Source organism: Hemitrygon akajei, chromosome 30 (assembly GCF_048418815.1).
Source record: "Hemitrygon akajei chromosome 30, sHemAka1.3, whole genome shotgun sequence".
Classification (NCBI taxonomy): domain Eukaryota; kingdom Metazoa; phylum Chordata; class Chondrichthyes; order Myliobatiformes; family Dasyatidae; genus Hemitrygon; species Hemitrygon akajei.
Genome location: NC_133153.1, coordinates 31,064,165 through 31,085,039, shown reverse-complemented (window position 1 = coordinate 31,085,039; position 20,875 = coordinate 31,064,165). Strand labels below are relative to the sequence as shown.

Below are 20,875 nucleotides of genomic sequence, written 5' to 3'. Positions count from 1 at the left end.
GACAGACTTTTACTGGGATCCCAGTCACCACAATTCAGTGTGGTTTAAGCAGTTCAGAATGTACCGGCCTGAAATGTCGGGGGAAAAAATACAAAGAAGAAATGTTGTTCCATGTTCATCAAATGAGATATGAATACAAAATAGTGGAATGATATCCGACTAGAGAGATGGCACTAAAAACCATCTCCATTGTAAAGAGGCACCTTCTAGTCAACACTTCCTGCAACGCCAATGCGGGTGTTTCTTCAACAAGGTAGTTCCCGTTCACATCTGTGACCACTGGAGATCTAAATTGCAAGCTCACAAAGATGTGTGTACTGCTTTCAAAGTTATATCCAAATTTACTCTCTGAGATATTGCCTCAGCCTCCTCGTCTTTGCTGACAGACAGCAAATAAGATGATTTGCCTACTCTATGAGGTACTGAGGCCGAGGCTAAGGGCCTGGTCTGGCTGCTTCAGGCTTCCGATCTATGGATTGACCTTCATTCTGAATACTGTTGCTTGCTTTCGTTGTTTACATGATTTGTTTTTTTTCTTCTTTCTCTCTGCATATTGACCGTTCGTCGTTCATTTTTTAATTGGATTCTTTCAGGTTTCGTGTTTTGTGGCCGCCTGTAAGTAGACGAACCTCAAGGTCGTGTAATTTATACACACTTGGATAGAAAAATGTACTTCGAACTTTGGAACTTTGAATTAGACTCTTTGCTGCTCATTGTTGAATTGTAGATACGGCTCACTCATGAAGGAGATCAGGCACCCACCCGGGTGTTGGAGGCCTGTCTGTCTGTGTGTGTAGGCGGGTGAGGAAAGTGGCTTGCTTTGTTGTTGTGTTACTGTTGTTCTGCTGATCACTGGGAGCATGCTATGTTGACACCAGAATTTCACTGCACGTTTTGATGTACATACGATAAACAAATGAACATGAATCATAGGATTTTTGGCCAATGTAACGTTTCCATTCCGACCTGAAAGGGCTGGGCTCTTTCCTTAGTGAAGGTATACAATTCACAGTGCACATGCCCTTACCACTTGGTTACTTTCTGCCATACGGTGCCCATTACAGCAGGAAGTTTCGTCCTCTATTTTCCAGAAGCTCTGCCCCACAAATGACACCACCACCTTGCTCGCATTATTGTAGCATGTGCTCATTCCGTGAAAACACTCCCCAGTAGCTGAAAGAGTGTTTGGTTTAGTTAAGAGATACTTCCTGAAATCAGAGCTGTGAAAAGAGGTGCTATTAATGCCTGTTGTTCCTGAAACAGAGTGGTGCTGTTTTGGAACAGATGATTATGTTTTTTTTGGAGTTTCTTGAAACAGCACTGTAGAGTTTGCTAATGTCATCTTCTAACTATTAAAATGTTGCAGACAAATTTCTAGATTAGTGACTGGACCTTGGACAGTGATTTAGGCACCAAGCCAGATTGAAAAAGTTAGGGTATCAGCACCGGAGGCAAGAGACAGGTTGGTTGCAATGAACTAAGATGGACTCTTTTTGTGGACTTCAGCTCAGAATGCAATTTGTTTGCGTTTATTGTTTGCATGAGTTGTGTTTTTTTTCCCTCACTGCACACTGGGTGTTCAACAATCTTTTTTTTTAATGCATTCTTTTGGGTTTCTTTGTTGTTTGGCTGGCTGTTGGGAGACAAATCTCAAGGTCGTATAATGTATACATACTTTGATAATAAGTGTACTTTGAGATGTCAATGAGGGTGAGCTTCCTTGCAGTCACAGACGTGAGGGCAACAGGAGCTTTAGTTTAATATTAAGAACATTGCCCAAGGTTGCACTGCCTCTCTGCAAGACTGAAATTCTGCTTTCTAAGTTTTTACTTAGAGATAAGCACGGTAACAGACTCTTCCAGCCCAGACCATCCAATTACACTATCTGACCAATTAACCCGGTAACTTGTACATTTTTGGAATTTGGGAGGAAAAAGGATCCCTGGAGAAACCCACACATTCACAGGGTGAACATACTGTCCAAACTCCTTACAGACAGCAGCTGAATTGAAATCAGGTCGCTGGCACTGTAGTAGGGTCACGGAAGTCACTATGCTACCGTGCTGGCCCAATGGAGGCATGTTTTTAATGGAGAAAATACACACTGCTATGAGTCCTCTCTATATTGTCACCTGCTGATTTCTCTTCTTTCAGTTAGTTCCAGGAGCCAATCAGAACAAAGTACCCTGTTTGCTGTAAATCTGAAATAACATCAGAAATTCTCAGTGTTTCTTTGGAAAATGATAGAGAGCCAATATTTCAGATCTAGAAAATCCATTACACTGAAAACTGCATTTATTTCTATCTACACACACTGCCTGACCTGCAGAGTATTTTCAGCATTGTACAGTTTGAGATTAAATTCACCCATAGCCAAAAACACGCTGATCTGCCAAGGTAATTCCTGCTGTAAGTAGTTTTGCAGAACATCAAATTAAACTCAAGGTTGATTACCAGCTTTTTTTACCTGCAGTGCGCTGAATTGTGCTACTATTTTTACTGTTTATGTCTTGCTTTTCTTCATTTGTGTTCATTCCTAAAGAAGGTCAACCACAAATCAGACACAAAAGGCATAAAGGAGCTGACTAACAACACTTGTAAGGAGCTATCAGAAACACCTCTCATTTGATATTATGAGATGTGCCATTAAGAAAGGACATCAGACTTTCTTCAGGATAACTGACAGAAAATACATAGAGTTAATTTAAATACGAGAATTTTGGGAAAACTGATTTGAGCACCATGTTTGCATAAAAGCTACAAGCAAATTCTATTTTATAAATTTGCTTGCCTTTTTCAACCATCACTCTTTTATCCTCAGACCTCAGTGTGTCTTGATCTTTTTTAACACCTACCACACATTTATTGTCCTTTTCAATCCCCCTGTCTCCTCTGATGTGCCTGATTAAGCTAAGCCTCCCATATTTTAAAACCGGATGTTTTCTGCCTTCTTAACAACATGATACTTCAAAGCTATGCTGACAAGTCAAATGCCAGAGAGCAGAAGTTATAAATGAGGAAGCTAAGATTACTATGGGAAATAATTTTATACATTTTTATCCAAGTAGTAAGATAACCAAAAACTTGCCAAGTGAGAAGTTTCTTTAGACTATTGGGCATTGGACAGAACAGATTAGAGGGATATTGGTACAAATAACCTTTACTCTAAGTCGTTTATATTTCAAAGTCTGGAGGATTGTCAATCTGACCCTTGTTAAACTGAGTGGGTAAGGATAAGATCTGTCAAACATCGAAAGATATATATTAAGTTGATTAGCAGTAGCTAAGTTTTAACTTTTCCTTGTGTAATCTTATTGAAGGAATAAGAAGCAGCATTGTTTCCTGGGAGGTGTGCATCACTTTTCAAAGTCTTGAAGTTAATATTATCAACTAAATAAATTATAACTGATACATCATTCTGATATTGGATAAGTTAGACAAAGAAAAAGTACAAAATTCTTAAATAAATTGCATTTGAATTAAAAGTAAACTATTGGCATCCTAAAACACCTACACAATTAATTCTAAGGCTTTAAGTCAGTTACAAAGAAACAATCCAGTGTTGATTGAGGTAATAAAGTTTGCTAAGAAAAGGGAAACAAACTAGAGATTGGAAATGTTAATGAAAGCACCCAGCAAGAAACTATCCGCAGCTCAGAGAACCTCAGCTGGATAAGGAATTGGAAGAGGAATCGTACAAAGACCCATGTCAAGTTTTTCAGTACATCCTGGCTTCCCAACAAGAACAGAAAGTCTCACCATGGTCATTGTCACATTTTGGTTCCAAAACAGGGAGTAATCTGGGACTTTTATCAGTCCCATATGTGGAGAACACAGAGGTCACAGTATTAATATCATAATCAGATTGGGAATCAGGTTTATTATCATTGACATATCTCATGAAGTTTGTTGTATTGTGGCCACAGTACAGTGCAATACATAAAAATAAGGTAAGTATTTTAATATACTGTAAGTATTATAATAAAAAATATAAAAAGATAAGTAGTACAGAAAGAGATAAAAATAATGAGGTTGCATTAGTGGCTTCAGAAATCTGATGGCAGAGGGGTTCCTAAAGCATTGAGTGTGTGACTTCAGGTTTGTGTACCTCTTTCCTGATGGTAGTAATAAGAAGAGGGCATGTCCTATGTGGTTGAGGTCCTTAATGATGGATGCTGTCTTTTTAAGGCATCGCTCTTTGAAGAAAAATACTGACCAGAAAATCTCTCCACTCAAACAATGAAGTTGAAAATTCAAAAACTTATTGCCAAAATGTAAATAAGACTTTTAATGGACAAGAGAGGTACTGTGAACTTCAGTCCTGCCTCACAGTTCCCAGTGCTGCAGACAACAGCAATTACTTCAGGAAATTGCCAAAATATCTCAGGGAAGATGCTGTTGTCAGGTGATATAAACTAGCAACTGCAGAAAATACTTGGAGGCTTGGGTTGTTAGCAAAAGATCTAAAAGTTGAGGTTGAAAAAAATTTGACCATCTGAATCAATTTTTAAGTTTAAACTAAGCGGGTTCTGAAGCTATGGTGTATAAATCACTATCAAGACAGGTCAAAAGCTATAGTTGAACTTAGCACAGTTAAATCAGCATTGCTGGCAATAAATAACAGTACAGATCAGGATAATCTGTGTGATCCATGCTGAATGTGCTTTCACTGCATTTCAGCTGGCCTCAATCCTGAATTGGTTCAGACACACAATAGGCAGTATTGGACCATCAGCAGCAGTCTTTCATTTTAAAGCTGAGAGCGACAGATTGAGAATAATCCCTCCACACCAACTGGATAGTCAGCTCTGAACCCCAAGTCTGGAGGGGAGCAATCACAAATGCAAGAAAACGCCAATGCAATGATCTGGAATGCCGTTGATGTGCATTAAACAAACATGGGTTTTTAACCCATTGCATACTGGATGCTGAGTGGCTACCTGACCATCTTCAGGGCAATGCAATTAGATGTTACTCTGGGTAAAAATCACCCTTCCCTATAAACACTTGTACAATTCAAACAAATTGAAGCTTGTTCTTTCTGTGTGGATATACCCTTTGCCACAATATTTATTGCACAGAGCATTTCCAGGTATACTGATCTTTGTCTCACTCCAGCATCATCTGACTCTAAAAGCAACTGGAATTTCATTGCTGTGCGTCAAACAAATATGGGCTTTTAACCCAGTTGCATGCCAGATGCCAAGTGGTCATTTGACCATCCTCAGGGCAATGCAATTGGATGGATTGACTTCAAAAGCCCTTTGTCAAGATTATTTTTGTACATTTGTACAATCAGGGTAAAGTATCTTTTCCTTCTTTCAGACATGGAGACATACAACCAGAAATTATATGGAGGAGAGGGAAATTAGGATTAAGATCTTATGGACTGAGTTTCTTATTTCATCCAGAGTAGGATGAGTATAAATGATCCCTGTGTCTCTGGATCCACTGGCTGAACGCTGGGAATATCAAGTATGGGCTTCAATGTGTTTCGGTGCAATTATGAAATACAAAGAAGCATTGTGCTACTCAAATGATTATTTATTTATTTATTTACTTGTTTAGAAAAGCAGCGTGGAACAGGCCCTTCCGGTGCAAAGAGCTGCATCACCTAGCAACCCACCTATTTAACCCTAGCCTAACCACAGGACAATTTACAATGATCAATTAACCTACGAGAGGGGACGTCTTCGGACAGAGGGACAAACCAGGGCCCCTAGAGGAAACCCAGCAGTCGCGGGGAGAACATACAAGTTCCTCCCGGACAGCACCAGAATTGAACTCCAAGCTCCAGCACCACAAGCTGTAATAGCGTCACGCTAACCGCAACGTTGCCACGGCGTCCCACGATATGATGGAGGTGGTCAGGGCCGTTTGTAGGCCTAGATCTGTATGCAAGCATAATGACAAGAGAAATGAAGAGTGAGTGTAGTAGAGAAATGTAGGATTTGGGCGAGGGGGTGTGTGGGGGGGTGTGGTAAAACAAAATAGAAAGCATTCCAGGAACACACTGTTTATTGAACAGCAAATTGCTAAGGAATGATTTTCAAATGGAAATGGAAGTTCAGCAGGAATGTGAAGTCTATTTCATTCAATGTGACAAAGTATCACCAATCACTTCTGCACCCTACCCCAGTGCTTTTATCAATATCATCAGTGTCATTAGAATTAACATGCACTCACTGAGTTTTATATTTTCTTGTTGCAGGTAATCATTTTTGGCTTATCTGGGATTCTACAACTGTAAAATGATACCTCGGTGTATTGCAGGTTGTTCTGTCACTGCACAGAGCACAGTTGGAATCCATCAACAATAGAATTACTTTTCACATGTCTGAAAAGCCTAAGGCATGTTGCCATACCTCAGACTGCATAGTGAATGGGTAGAAGTGCTTTTCAAAGCTGAAATGTGCTTGAAAAAAGTCCAAGGTATAAACTGTGAAGGAGGAATATGTAGAATATGTTAGATTGATGGGAGATCTCATTGAAACCTACTGAATATTGAAAGGCCTAGATCAGGGGGTCCACAGACCCCTTGCTTACTGGTATTGATCTATGGCATAAAAAAAGGGAACCGCTAGCCTTGGTAGAGCGGACGAGGGGAGGATGCTTTCAATTGTGTAAGAGTCTTAATCCAGAAGGTACAGCATCAGAATACAAGATGAATCTTTAGGACAGAGATGAATAGGAATTTCTTTTAGCTAGACGGTGGTGAATCTGTGGAAATTCATCGTCACAGCCAGCTGTGGAGGCCAAGTCGTTCAGTATTTTTAAAGGTACTTAGGTAGTGAGTGTGTCAAAGGGTTTGGGGAGAAGGCAGGAGAATGAGGTTGAGAGGGACAATAAATCAGCCATGTTTGAATGGTAAAGTAGACTAGATGGGTCGAATGGCCTTTTTCTGCTACTATGTCTTACGGTGTTATGGACCAATCAAAATTATCCAGTTCAACTCAACATATTGCACTACTAATTGTATGTCTAAACTTCTGTATGTCATTATACATAGTTATAAACACAATGATATCCTACTCACCTGCCTGCAGATGTTCAATAAAATCCTGTAACTTTACACTACAAAGAAATAAAGATGAACTTTGTCACGTGTACCTCAAAACGTAGAGTGAAATGCACAGTTTTGTGTCAAATCCAATCAGTGAGGATTGTGCACCAGAAGCGTCACCATACTTCCTGCGCCAGTATACCATGGCTGCAACTCCTTGCCCGTAACTGTATGTGGGAGAAAACCAGAGCACCCACAGGATAGCCAAGCAGTCATGAGGAGAACATACAAACTTCTTACAGACAGTGATAGGAAGAGATAAGCAGTCAGGCATCATGTCTGTAACAATACTTTGAGAGGCCTACATTCTTATACCTAGGTACAGGATCCCTTTTAACACATTTTAAATGCACACTTTGCATGTGAGGCCACTTTTCACATGATGCGCCGAGCCAGAGATCGTTTCCAGGTCTTCAAGTGAGCGTTAACAACCGTTGGGAAAGTGGCATCGGACGCGCACTGAATGATGTCATTCTTGGCACAGCGTCCACTTCCGTGTTTATCAAAATAAACTGGCTGTTAAGGTGCAACCTTTGACCTACAAGAGCAGAGCTAGGAGCAAACACTGCAACGAATCAGCAAAGAGATACGAACTAAAGGGTCATCACTGGGAATCGATGTCGTGCGCACGATATATAATACGTTACCTTTGCTTTACTTTTGCTCACAGGCATCACTACCAAAGAGCATGTAAAACTGAAGGACCAGAGAGTGCAGCATCTTCACACTCAGTGGTCACTTTATACCTGCTCATTAATGCAAATATCTAAGCATCCAATCAGGTGGTAGTAACTCAATGCATAAAAGCATTCAGCCATGGCTAAGAGATTCAGCTGTTGTTCAGTCCAAACATAAGAGTGTGGAAGAAATGTGATCTAAGTGGCTTTTCCCATGGAATGATTGTTGGTGCCAGATGGGGTGGTTTGATTATTTCAGAAACCACTGAGCTTCTGGGATTTCCACACACAACCACCTCTAGAATTTACAGAGAATGGGGCAAATGACAAAAAGAAAAACATCCAGTGAGTGGCAGCTCTGTGGGTAAAATGCCTTGTTAATGAGAGAGGTCAGAATAGAATGGCGACACTGGTTCAAGCTAGCAGAAAGGTGACAGTAACTCAAAACCACGTGTTACAACAGTGGTGGGCAGAAAAGCATCGCTGAATGCACAACACACTGAAACTTGATGAGGATGGGCTACAGCAGCAAAAGACCACAGACATACACCCAATGGCCACTTTGTTAGGTAGAGGAGGTACTTAATAAAGTGACTACTGAGTGTTTATTATTCTCTGTACACAAGATGCTGAAAACACTGGCCTCTTGGAGTTACATGGGGCAACAAACTACTCAGGTACCTAGAGTACAGGAGAGTACTTCTGTTCTTCTCTACTGCCACTACCCCCACCTCACCCTACCCCTCAACCTCTGTCATTTACCTCGCTTCCATCTTGCATACTGTTGAGTTGGCACAGTTAGAAACACTTAGTGGCTCACTGTCCAGCAAATAGTGCGGAAATGAAGCCACCTCCGTAAGCCAAGTGAAAACACATGCAGCAGTTCTACACACCATTCACAATGAGAGCCAGCAGTTTCCCAGTCTTTCTGCATTTCATCCAGAAGTGCTGTCTTGCATGTTTTGCCACCAAAATATGTTTAATTCAGTTCTTGAGATTTACAAGGATGGTGCCTGGATTGGAGGGCATACCTGATGAGAACAGGTTGAGTGAACTCGGCCTTTTCTCCCTGGAGTGACGGAGGATGAGAGGTGACCTGATAGAGGTGTATAAGATGATGTGGATAGTCGGAGGCTTCTTCCTAGGCTAACACGAGGGGGCATAGCTTTAAGGTGCTTGGAAGTAGGTGCCAAGGGGATGTCAGGGGTAAGCTTTTCACACAGAGCGTGGTGGGTGCGTGGAATGAACTGCTGGCAGCGGTGATGGAATCGGATAAAACAGGGTCTTTTAAGAGCCTCTTACATAGGTACATGGAGCTTAGTAAAATAGTGGGCTATGCGCTAGGGAAATTCTAGGCAGTCTCTGGAGTAGGTTACCTGGTTGGCACAACATTGTAGGCCGAAGGGCCTGTAATGTGCAGTAAATTTCTATATTCTATGTTTTATGAGACATTATTATTTTCTATGAAATTTTAAATATGCTTAAATCATCTCATCAGACAATGGGAATACCCCAAGGTTACTAACTGCACTTACAAGATTCGTTAGGCTTGGCCCTCAACTTAACTTGGGCCTTATGCTGACTGACAACGTGAGTATTCCACCTTCAGCCATTCACACCAATGCTTCCCATGTAACCCTTCCCAAATGTGCCTTAAATCCATCAAGCTATTTTAATAATTTTTTTAAACGTAAAAATTTTTCACAAAGAAGCTACCTTTGTAAGTGGGAAATTCACACTCCAAGGCGGGTGGGGGGGGAGGGGTCAGCATGAGTGACTTCCTGAAGGTATTACGTCATAGGTCATCAAACTCACTCATGGTCACCATATAGAAAATGGTGTGATGGATGCCAATCAACAGACTAACCAAAGCTATGGGCCACAGAACTTAAATCAGATAAGAAGACTGAATGAAAGGTATCTTTTTACTAAACCCCTTTGAGGACCTCCCCATGTTTATCTCTATAACATCCTCCATGATTTCAACCCCCAAGATTGCTGGTCTCCTCCCAATTCTGGCCTGATCTTAACCTTTATCCAATTCTCTTTTGAATGCTGCAATTGAATCTGTGTTGATCTGTATTTCAAACACTGCATTTCAAATCCTAACCTTTCACTTTAAAAATTGCTCATGGCACCGTCCTGTTCTGACTTTCTGTACAACTATAATACTCCAATCTTTTAATCCTTCTCATACCTCTCCTGTGTCCTCACAAAACCTTCAAACACTTTCCTAAATGTTATAGTACCCATTATTGTTTGCAGTTATCCACATTGAATTCACATCTAAACATAAGATTCTGCAGATACTAGAAATCCAGAGTAACACATACAAAATGCTGGAAGAACTCAGAACTCAGCAAGTCAGGCAGCATCTATGAGACCCTTTATCAGGACTGGAAAGGAAAGGGAAAGAAGCTAGAATAAGAAGGTGGGGGAGGGCAAGGAGTACAAGCTACAAGGTGATAGGTGAAATCAGGTAAGCGGGGAGATAACACACACAAAATGCTGGAGGAACTCAGCAGGTCGGGCAACATCTATGGAAATGAATAAACAGTGGATAGTTTGAGCCGAGACCTTTTTTCAAGTAGGTGGATGAGGGAGGAGGATGAAGTGAAAAGGTGGGAGATGATAGGTGGAAAAGATAGAGCGCTGAAGAAGAAGGAATTTGATAGGAATTTAGTAGTGGGCCATTGGAGAAAGGGAAGGGGGAGGGGTATCAGAGAAGGGGAAAGAGGGGAGGCAAAATGGGGAATGGAAAAAAGGGGGAGGGAAAGAAATTACCAAAAGTTTCACGTTGGAGGCTACCAAGAAGTATTATGAGGTGCTGCTCCTCCAATCTGAATTTTGGCTCATCATGGCAGTAGAGGAGACCATGGACTGAAATGTCAGGATAGGAATGGGCAGTGGAATTAAAATGGTTGGCCACTGGGAAACCTGGGACTGACTCACTATCTTCTTGGAATTATGGAAATTCTACCAGATGACTCTCACTCATCACACTCCTTATAAGTTTGTACAGGTAACATGGTCCCACACCCAAATAGTTGCAAATGTCATAGAGGGATGGGAAAAACATCCTCAACAGCAAGTATAAATAGTCAAATAGTCCATGAATTGTAATCCAAGTACGAAATCATCTCTCCTCTGTCAGATGTTGATTGATATACTGCATGTTTCCATAATTCCAAGAAGATAAAGAACTGATACCATTTACTAGAACACCCAGACCTTTCAACTAACATCACAGGACAGCAGAGAAATAATTTCCACAAGTACTAGATTGACTGAGATACAAAATTCATCAAGCAGGAAGGAAATTAAGAGAATAAGAGAAAGATACTATTTATCTATCTGTCTTTTTATTTGGAGATACAGTATGGAACAGGCCCTTCCAGCCAACAAGGTGCACTGCCCAGCAAACCACCTATTTAACACTAACCTAATCACAGGTCAATTTACGATGACCAATTACTCTACCAACTGGAAGGTCTTTGGATTGGGTAGATATTGGAGCACTTACGGAAATCCCACATGCTTCACAATAAGAATGTACAAACTCCTTACAGACAGCACCAGAATTGATCTCCCAACTCTGCAACGCCCTGTGTTGTAATATCATCGTGCTAGCTGCTATGCTACCATGTTGCCCTAATGTCTCTAAAATTGTTTTCAGTCTCCCAAAGTGTTTTATTGACATTGAAGTACTTTGAAACCGTAGTCTCTGTTGTAATATGGGATACAGGGACATACTAAAACTGATTTTCACACAACAGCTCCTGTAAAGAGCAATGTGAGAATGATCAGGTAATCATTTTTTTTCAGCAATGTTAATATTGGCCAGGTCATCAGGGATAACTTCTCTACTTTTCTTTTTGAAACGTGCTGTGGGATCTTTTACATCCACTTCAGAGCTGCTGAATTCTCAGCTTAGAATCTCATTTTAATGACAGCTCAGCTCTCCCTCAGTACCTCGTTGGAATATCAACATGAATTTTTATGCTCTACTCTCTGGATGGGGATTTGAACCAATTTTCTTCTAAGTGAGGGGTAAAAGTGGTACCAACTGACCAGATGATAAAATTAGCTTGATCATAAAATTCAGCTACATGAAAACTACTGTGATTTCCTTTTTTAATTGGGTGCTACTCCGTTGGTTGCCACAGAAAAGTATCCGCTACCAGTTCTTGTATAATAAATTAATTGAGCAATATGACTCAAGGCAGGGAAAATATCAGTACCAGAGCTTCAGGAATATCTTTGTATGATAAACAAATGCATCAATTCTCAACAGTTTTCAATAATGAATGGCTTCAACACAGGCTGCCAACAGATTTGCCAAAGAAATAAGTAAATATTGCATCAGATAAGCAAGCACTATTTGTAAAGGGTAACTAATTAAAGGAAACCACTCTATTAGCCACCAGCTGCCATAAATCCTGTACTCGATAAATAGGGATACTTGGTGCAGCAAACACAAGGTGCTCGATCTCCAACACCCCCCCCCCCTTATTTTACCGGGTTAGAGGAGGAATTTCTTACAGTAAATACTGACTGATTTAACAGTGGCTATTTCCATCGCACTTTCGAGTTCTTCCTTTGTAAGAAATGGAATCTCTTGTAGTTGTAGTCCACACAATGTTCTTACCTCTTCCACCTATCACCTCCCAGATTTTTGCATCTCCCCCGCCTGATCACACCTATCACCTGCCAGCTTGTACTTCTTCCTCTCCCCTCACCTTCTTATTCTGACTTCAGCTCGCTCTCTTTCCGGTCCTGATGAAGGGTTTCAGCCTGAAATGTCAACTCTTTATTCCCCTCTACTGAAGCTGCCTGACTTGCTGAGTTCCTCCAGCATTTTGGGTGTGTTGAATATCATTGGTTTGCTGCCTACAAGGTCTGGAATCTGTGTGCTACTTTGTCAATAGATCATTCATCCTGAATGAGCCCAGACTGAATGTTTAGGCAGGGACTTCACTGCAAGAGACTCCACAGCCCAAGCACCAGTTCTGTCTTCCCTTCATCTGATATCTTACACCACACAGTAAAAAATTGCTTTGCTGAGCATACATATTTTTGGGAAAATTAGAAGGAATTTCACTCCAACATACCTAGAGTGAAATTTCACTTCAGAAGCTTAGAGTGCCGTGATCTGTCATGAGACTGACCAATGCACAAAGTTGGATATCTTGTGAAATGATTTATTCAACATGTAGAAAATTTACCCAAGAAAAAGAGATAATAATAAAGGATTTATAACCTATGGTAGGAAACAACCAACATCTTCATTGCTGCAGATTCTAGACTAATGATTACTACTAATCTTGGGGATGTCCACTTTGTTTTTATATAAATCATATTTGTCCAATAAGGCCATTGCTGTTCATGTACCTTGGATGGACAGTAGTTCCACTCACTGGAGTCTGATTTGGAATTGATCAAGCAATGAGTGAGAGTTCTGACAGCAGCCTTCTCCAAATTTCAAGCCTCAATGTTTCACTTAACATAGAATATAGAACACTAAAACAGAGTAGAAGACCTTTGGCCCATGAATCTTCTGCCCACTTTTTAATCTCCTCTAAGATCTATCTAACCCTTCCCTCCCACATAGCCCTCCCGTTTTCAAACATTTATGTATCTATCTAAGAAGATCTTACTGTAAATATCTCTACCACTATCTTGACCTGTACCACTAAATCTGGCTCTGCGTCCATGCACCCACCACTTCCTGTGTAAAAAAAAAACTTCACTCTAACATCCCTCCTATAATTAGTGCTCCCTTGTATTAGCCATCTCCGTCCTGGTAAAAAAAATGCTGACTATACACTCCATCTGTGTCTATCTCATCTTCAAAGCCACTATGAAGTCACCTTTCATCCTCCTTTGTTCCAAAGAGAAAAGCCCTAGCTTGCTCAATCTATCTTCATAAGACATGCTCTCAAATCCAGGCAGCACCCTGGTAGATCTCAGCTACACCCTCTCTAAAGCTTCCACATCATATAACAAGATGACCAGAACTGAACACAATATTCCAAGTGAGATCTTACCAGAGTGTTATAGAGCTGCAGAGCCCTATGACTCAAGCTGCAGAAACCAGTAAACCTGCCTAAAAACTGACTAGTTTAGGCCTCCAATCATGCACTACCAACAGTTAGTAGAACAACATGTCTCCTGGGCTATGGTTTGAATGTGGCATCATTAACTTGACCAAGCAGAAGCAATTCCTGTTGAGCAATCTCCCTTCAATTTATAGAGGATTATCTTAAATTGTATGCTGGCCTTGGAAAGAGCCACAGGAAAAATCAACTTAGAGGTAAACTTTGTCCCTGGTGAAAACATGAGGCAAAAGCAACTATGGGTCAATCTTGTTTGAATGGTGTCATATGTAATGCACTTAGAGACATTTGCAAGAAGCATTTTCCAAAAATGAGCATCTCCATTTTGCTGTAAACGCTATTTGAGTGAACACTTGCCCAGAAAAGTCAATCTTCTTCCAAGAGGCAAGTGGGAACACAATTTATTAACAATTAAATAGAAATGGTTAATGCCTGGCGTAACGACAATTTTGTAAGGATGAGGACTTTTCATCACATCAGATAACTCAATTTACTTTTAATCTCTTGCTCCCCATTGTCAAACTTCAATTAAAAATAATCAGATGGTGTGGGTGTGGTAGCGATGAGTGGTTAAAAAAGAAACAAGGCAGTGTATATTTCTGGTTATATCTGCCTCCTTAGAATACAAGGAAATGCTTGGCTATCGATTCAATCTGTCTTTGTTCCCTCCCTCTCCGCCCCTCGTTCCTCTGTATGTCTATTCTAATATCATTGAATTTTTCAGTATACTAATATTATATCCACCTCAATATATGTTGTCTATGCAAATGCAAGTCTTTTTTCCCAGCTCTGATTTCTGGAAGTGAAACTTCAATGAGGAATGACCCTAATCACTGTCCACGCCATAAACTGTTTGTACAAATTCATCCACTTCACGTACTGAGCATCAGTCTGCACAGTAACTGTTATATAAAAAAAAAGGATGTAAAACAGATACTGGAACTTTGCACTCTCACAAAGGCAGTGTATATATAACATACAGTATTTGGATGGGTGTGGGTGGATAAATTACTGGAACCAAATTTGTTGCCTCGATTTAACCTTTGTGAGATAACACTCCCAACACTCTTAAAGTATATTAGGTGGAGAGATGCCTAATTTTGCACTGCAGAATTTCTCTGTAATTTGAACATGAAGTAGTCACGGCAACTGACTTCATCGTTTATAGGGGGAGAGGGAGAGATTTTGTGAAATTAAAAATTGTTATAGATGGTAAATACACAGTTCCACAGATGATTTGCAGAGGAGTGTTTTTCTTTTTGTCCCTTATGAACTTATTGTTTCCAAATAATCTGATCATCATTAAATAATTTAGGAAAAAAATCACCCTTACATCTCTTCTCCAATGAGTTTCTCATGAAGTTTAGATCTGTTTTATGCATTCAAGTACCAAGCCCAGATTCAGTGCAGATTAATTGCAGGCACAGTCTTCACAGAACTGTTTTTAACAAGCCTTTCACACTTGCTTGCTTATCCACTGCATTACACAAAAAACATATCAACACACATAAAGATAGACTGTTAGACATTTGGATTTTCTTCCTCACTGGGGTAGTGAATTCACTATAGGATGCAACCACTTGTGCCCACAATGATTGCTTTTGTTTAACTCTCAGAGAATGATACCAGGGTTTGAAAGGGTTAAACATAAAAAAAAAGCTAGGTTGCATTCAATTACAGAGAACAAACAGCAGACAAATAGACACACACAAAATGTTGGCTGTATGAACTAATTGATTTATACTACGCATAAAACTCCTCCCAAACTACCTCATCTAACACTACGATATATTCTATTCCCTTTTGTACTTACTTCTACTTTCCTCTTAAATGAATCTAGGCTAATTCCTTCAGATACTCCTTGTGACGATACATTTTACATTCTTGATGCTTTTGGTAAGGACCATTCTCATGAATTTTCCAAAATTATTACAGACTATCTTATAAAAATAACCAGTAATTTAGGATAATACCCAAATCCTTATCAGTTCAAATTTCAAAGTTCAAAGTAAATTTATTATCAAATTATGTATACCACATACAACCTTGAGAATCATTTCCTTGCAGGCAGCAACTGAAGTGAGTGAAGCTTGCAGGCTACAGCTGGAGAGTCAGTTTGATAGAGACACTATCAATCTTTTCTTTTCTGGAGTCTGCAAGGGGTGATTGATAAGTTCGTGGCCTAAGGTAGAAGACGTCAATTTTAGAAGACCTAGCACTTTTATTTTTCAACATAGTCCCCTCCTACATTTACACACTTAGTCCAGTGGTCGAGGAGCATTCGGATCTTGGACCTCCAGAAAGTGTCCACAGCAGGGGTGATTGATAAGTTCATGGCTTAAAGTAGAAGGAGATGAGTTATACAGCTCTCGTTACCTGTACACGCAGTTCAACTCTTTGAGAGATTATGCAGAAAGTTTGAAGTTAATAACTCATCAAGGGTGATTGATAAGTTCGTGGCATAAGGTAGAAGGAGATGAGTTATTAACTTCAAACTTTCTGCATAATCACTCAAAGAGTTGAACAGCATGTGCATGTAATGAGAGCTGTATAACTCATCTCCTTCTACCTTAGGCCACAAACTTATTAATCACCCATCTGTGGACACTTTCTGGAGGTCCAAGATCTGTATGCTCCATGACCACTGGACTAAGTGTGTAAATGTAGGAGGGGACTATGTTGAAAAATAAATGTGCTAGGTTTTCTAAAATTGACTCCTTCTACCCTAGGCCACGAACTTATCAATCACCCCTTGCATTAGCTTTTCCTAATTAAATATCCTCTCTGCTTTAGGATTCTTGTGACGATCTCTTCCCCTTTGTAACTATTTCCTTTATATTCTTTGGACAGTACTTCAAGTGGCCTAACCAAGGGCTGATAGCAGTTTAACATAACTTCCATGATTTTTGGTGTTTTGTTCTGAAGGAGGGAACTCTACTGCTTTTTTTTAAATTATGAACTTCATTAATCTATATTCCTACTAATATTTTGTGCAACAGATTCTCAGGGAGACACAGTAGCATAGTGGCTACTGCAACACTTTACAGCACTAATGATCACCGATCAAGGTTCAATTCCCAATTAAGTCTGCAAGGTGTTTGTACGTTCCCGTATGGGGTTCCTCGAAGTGTCCTGGTCTCCTCTCACATTTCAAAGATGTATAGATTAGGCTTTGTAAGTCATAGGTATGCCTTGTTGCTGCTGGAACCATAGGCTGCCCCTAGCACATCCTCCGACTGCGTTGATTGTTGACACATAAAGAGGCATGTCACTGTACGTCTCGATGTTTTGAAGTACATGCAACAAATAAAGCTAATATCTATCTTTAGATTGGTTAACTCTATCTGTCCAAATAGCATGTCACCTCTTTATTCTTACTCATATGTACAACCTTACACAGACACATATTGATTTTTGTTTGTCTGTTACAACCCCATTCTTCAGCCTTTTATTAATGTTTTCCTGCATTCAGCCATTCTCTGTCTTAAACTTCCCAGCATATCATCCATAAACTTTATATTACTCAATTGTATTTAAAATTACTCATTCCCAATGTAAACTGTGACTGATTCCTACATTACAATAATTTCTACCAGTCTAGGTAGCTACCATTAACCCATACTCTTCATTGTCTAATTTAAGTTATCTCTTGAGCACTTGAAAAGTGCTTGATAGCGCATACAAAAAGCCCACCTGGTCCTTACCTCTAGATATATGGAAATTGTTTTTCTGGTGGAGAAATTCTGAACAAGCAAAATAGATTTGGAGCGAAGCCAAGAAGCAAATTTTTCAACAAAAATTTAAAACATCCTTCAGCAAAAGGCTCTCGATCCTGTCATAATTGGAGTTTTGGAGCTCTCAAGACTGATATTGTTAGAATTTTGTTAATTAAGCATTTGCCAACATATGAAGCAACAGTGGAAGAAATAAATTTTGGTACAACTCAACTCTGATCTAATTGAATGGCAAAGCAGGTTTGAAGGGCTGAACAGCTGCTATCCCAAAATTAATTTACTTAATTTTCCTACTCTAGTTGTCAACAGTACCAACATGTTGGAGACTTACTGGAGCCAATGGCTGCCTTTTGTTGCTTCCCCAAGCTGGTACGCTAGTTCTACCACTACTTATCGTTGGAGAAAGAGTTGAGAACACCCTGGAAACACGTTTAGGAAATTAGCAGCATTTAAAAGTATGTCCACAACTCTTCAGCTAAAGTTGTGGTGAGCAATCAGGAGAATAAGAATGGAAATTCATCTGCAAAATGTTCGAAACTTTTCCAATTAGCGAATTTATCCCTGAGTGTATTGAAGAGAAATATTTTTAAAAATACCTCTCTTTAAAATCATTGCCTCTCAAAGTCCAGCTATACATCTCCAACATGAGAGGTGGAAATGGGTAAGACCGGCCAGCAGGGCTCTGGTGAGACTGTATAGGCCAATCCTGTACAACAGATTACAGAAGCATCGATGAACTCAAACCATACCATCGATTGTGGACAATGGAGAAAGGAGGTCATCGATGGTATACGATCCACTGGGAGCTAAGGGCCTATGAAGACGAAGACTTCAGATGATCACAATTGGCAATTTGAATCAGCTAAGATGATCCATCAAGCCTGCACACACATGCAGTTGGCTGTTTGCACAGGATAAACACTCAGCAACCCACCAAAACCAATGTAAACTCTTAAGTAGGCAATGAAAATGTTGAAAATGGAAGCCAATATGGAAGAAAAATATCAAAGATTTTTTCCCTCTCTCTCTGACTCTGGGCAATCAGAATTAATCTCGAAGCTCACTCAAGTCTTGATAACTCCTGATTTTCCTCTTGTTTAAAATGATCTTTGAGTCAGCCGGAATAAAAAAATCCAGCTCTATGTGCAAATTGGCTAGATAGTTTCCTATATTGCAACAGTGACTACATTTTGAAATTACTTCTGAGAAGATGAATTCATATTGCAGGATGTCTCTCATTCCCCGACAAGTTTATACTAAAGGATTTAAATTTGACTGCATTTTGAGGGACACTTTAAACAGATGTGTACACACACACACACACACACACACACACACACACACACACACACACACACACACACACACACACACACACACACACACACACACACACACACACACACACACACACACACACACACACTCTCTCTCTCTCTTTCTTAATGTATTGGAGAGGCCCATGGAAGCATTTTACCCTACACAGATCTTATTTTCTTTGCATTCTCTGCTGCTCTTTTAATCTCCAGGTACCCTACACTGCAAACCGTGCCCAGCAGCCTGAAGCCTTCAATTATTAAAAACATGCACCCTTAAACTCACTGCCATTACAACAATAATGACTATTGCAATGGATGAAATTTGCCTACTGTTAAAACCAACGGTCAATACGACAAAAGGTTTAATAATTTTTTAAAAACTCTTTAAAATAATATCGATTGATGTACATTATTGGGAAACAAAAGATTGGTTTTAATTTTCAGGTTTACATCCTGTTGCAAAATGACTGAGGTTGTATCTGTTGATCTTGCTGTGATATAATCTCCCCTAGGTATCCATGCAGATTGCACAAATGTTTCCACAGATAAACAACCTGTTTTTTTCAGATTGCTTTAATGAAGTTTTTGGCATCTTCTTATTTCCACATCAATAGATTGCTACACTTAATAAGAACAAAAATGATATTAAAATCTTCCATCTTTTTTTCATTCTTAGTACTGCGTAAGATTTTTCTGCTTAACCTCCTCAGCAGAAAGTAATGTGAACCTTCACTAATGATGAGGCATAGATACGGTACTTACCTAGGGATCTATTTTACAAATTTGCACATATATATTAAAAGTGTAATGTTTTATTTTCCTGATTGGACTACAACTGATAATCTTAACCATCTATTTTTTGCTGTCATATGTAAGTGTGTTTATTTTTCTTTAGTGTCTCCATCTTGAAATAAAGATTGGGGTGAAAAGATTCCTTTCCATTCAACCAATTAACTGCATGTTCCTGACATCTTCTCTCTTTACTTCAGGTTTCCAGCATTCACTATATTTTTATTATTGTTATTTCTTTTTGGCATTGGACTTGTGTTTTAGGGTTGCCAGGATTTCTGTGTTGTTATAAGATGATGATGACCTTATAGCTGTCCGAAAAAGTGTTGGCAGCTGCTACTACCCACTCTTTCAAGTGTTAATCTAAATGAAATAATTAAATGAGCCTTATAAAGCAAATAAAAAGACAATTTTTGATCCTTTTAAGGGTCTTCACACTGATTGCATTTGTAGAAAGTGGCAATGGGGAAAAGGAATATACATCGTTAGTTACGTTGCATATGTATGGTGGTATCACTGCACCATGCCCTGCATACTCAGTCACACAGAGAGAGTGAGAAGCTTCTGAAGAGACCAGAGGGGACACTCAGAGCTGAACAGGGCCTCGCCACTGAATAGCCACAGGGAGACATTGTTCAGAACACTCTGTTGAATCACCATGCTTATGCATGCGTGCATGAGGTGTGATGAGGTATCAATTCAGAGGGATCAGTGTGGGCCGCTCTGAAGATATCCATGAATGTGTCAATAGAGAAAAGAGAGAGAGACTGGGAACGGCGGGGCCCCCTCTCACTAATGATTGTCAAGCCTGCCCTTGAACCTCACCGGGCTTCGCCATTCCCAGGCTCTGAACAAGGGCTGAGGTATGCGTGAGCCCAGCTGTGTGGGGGACGGAGCTATGGCTGAAGTCAGACAGTTTGACAGGCCCTGCTTTTTCACAGCATAGCACAGGCCCAGGCATATTGCTCCTGGCAACAGTCTCTGAACGAAGGCCTGTCTGAGGCACAGAAAAGCTCTGCAGAAGGGTGTAGCCTAACTCTGGCCTCTAATTACTCACAAACTTTGCCCGTTATTATATGAAGCCAGACAGTGCTCACACACTCTGCATATATAATCAGGGATCATTCAAATGAGGCCGATGCTGGTGAAAACAACGCTCACCCAGTTACAAGGAAAA

General features: G+C 40.0%; 1 long non-coding RNA gene across 1 annotated transcript in view; it reads right to left on the bottom strand.

Annotated features, from left to right (window-relative positions):
* The window catches only part of LOC140718941 (uncharacterized), a 98,598-nt gene that overhangs the window by 16,569 nt on the left and 61,154 nt on the right, over window positions 1–20,875 (bottom strand). The gene's annotated exons all lie outside the window — the stretch shown is intronic.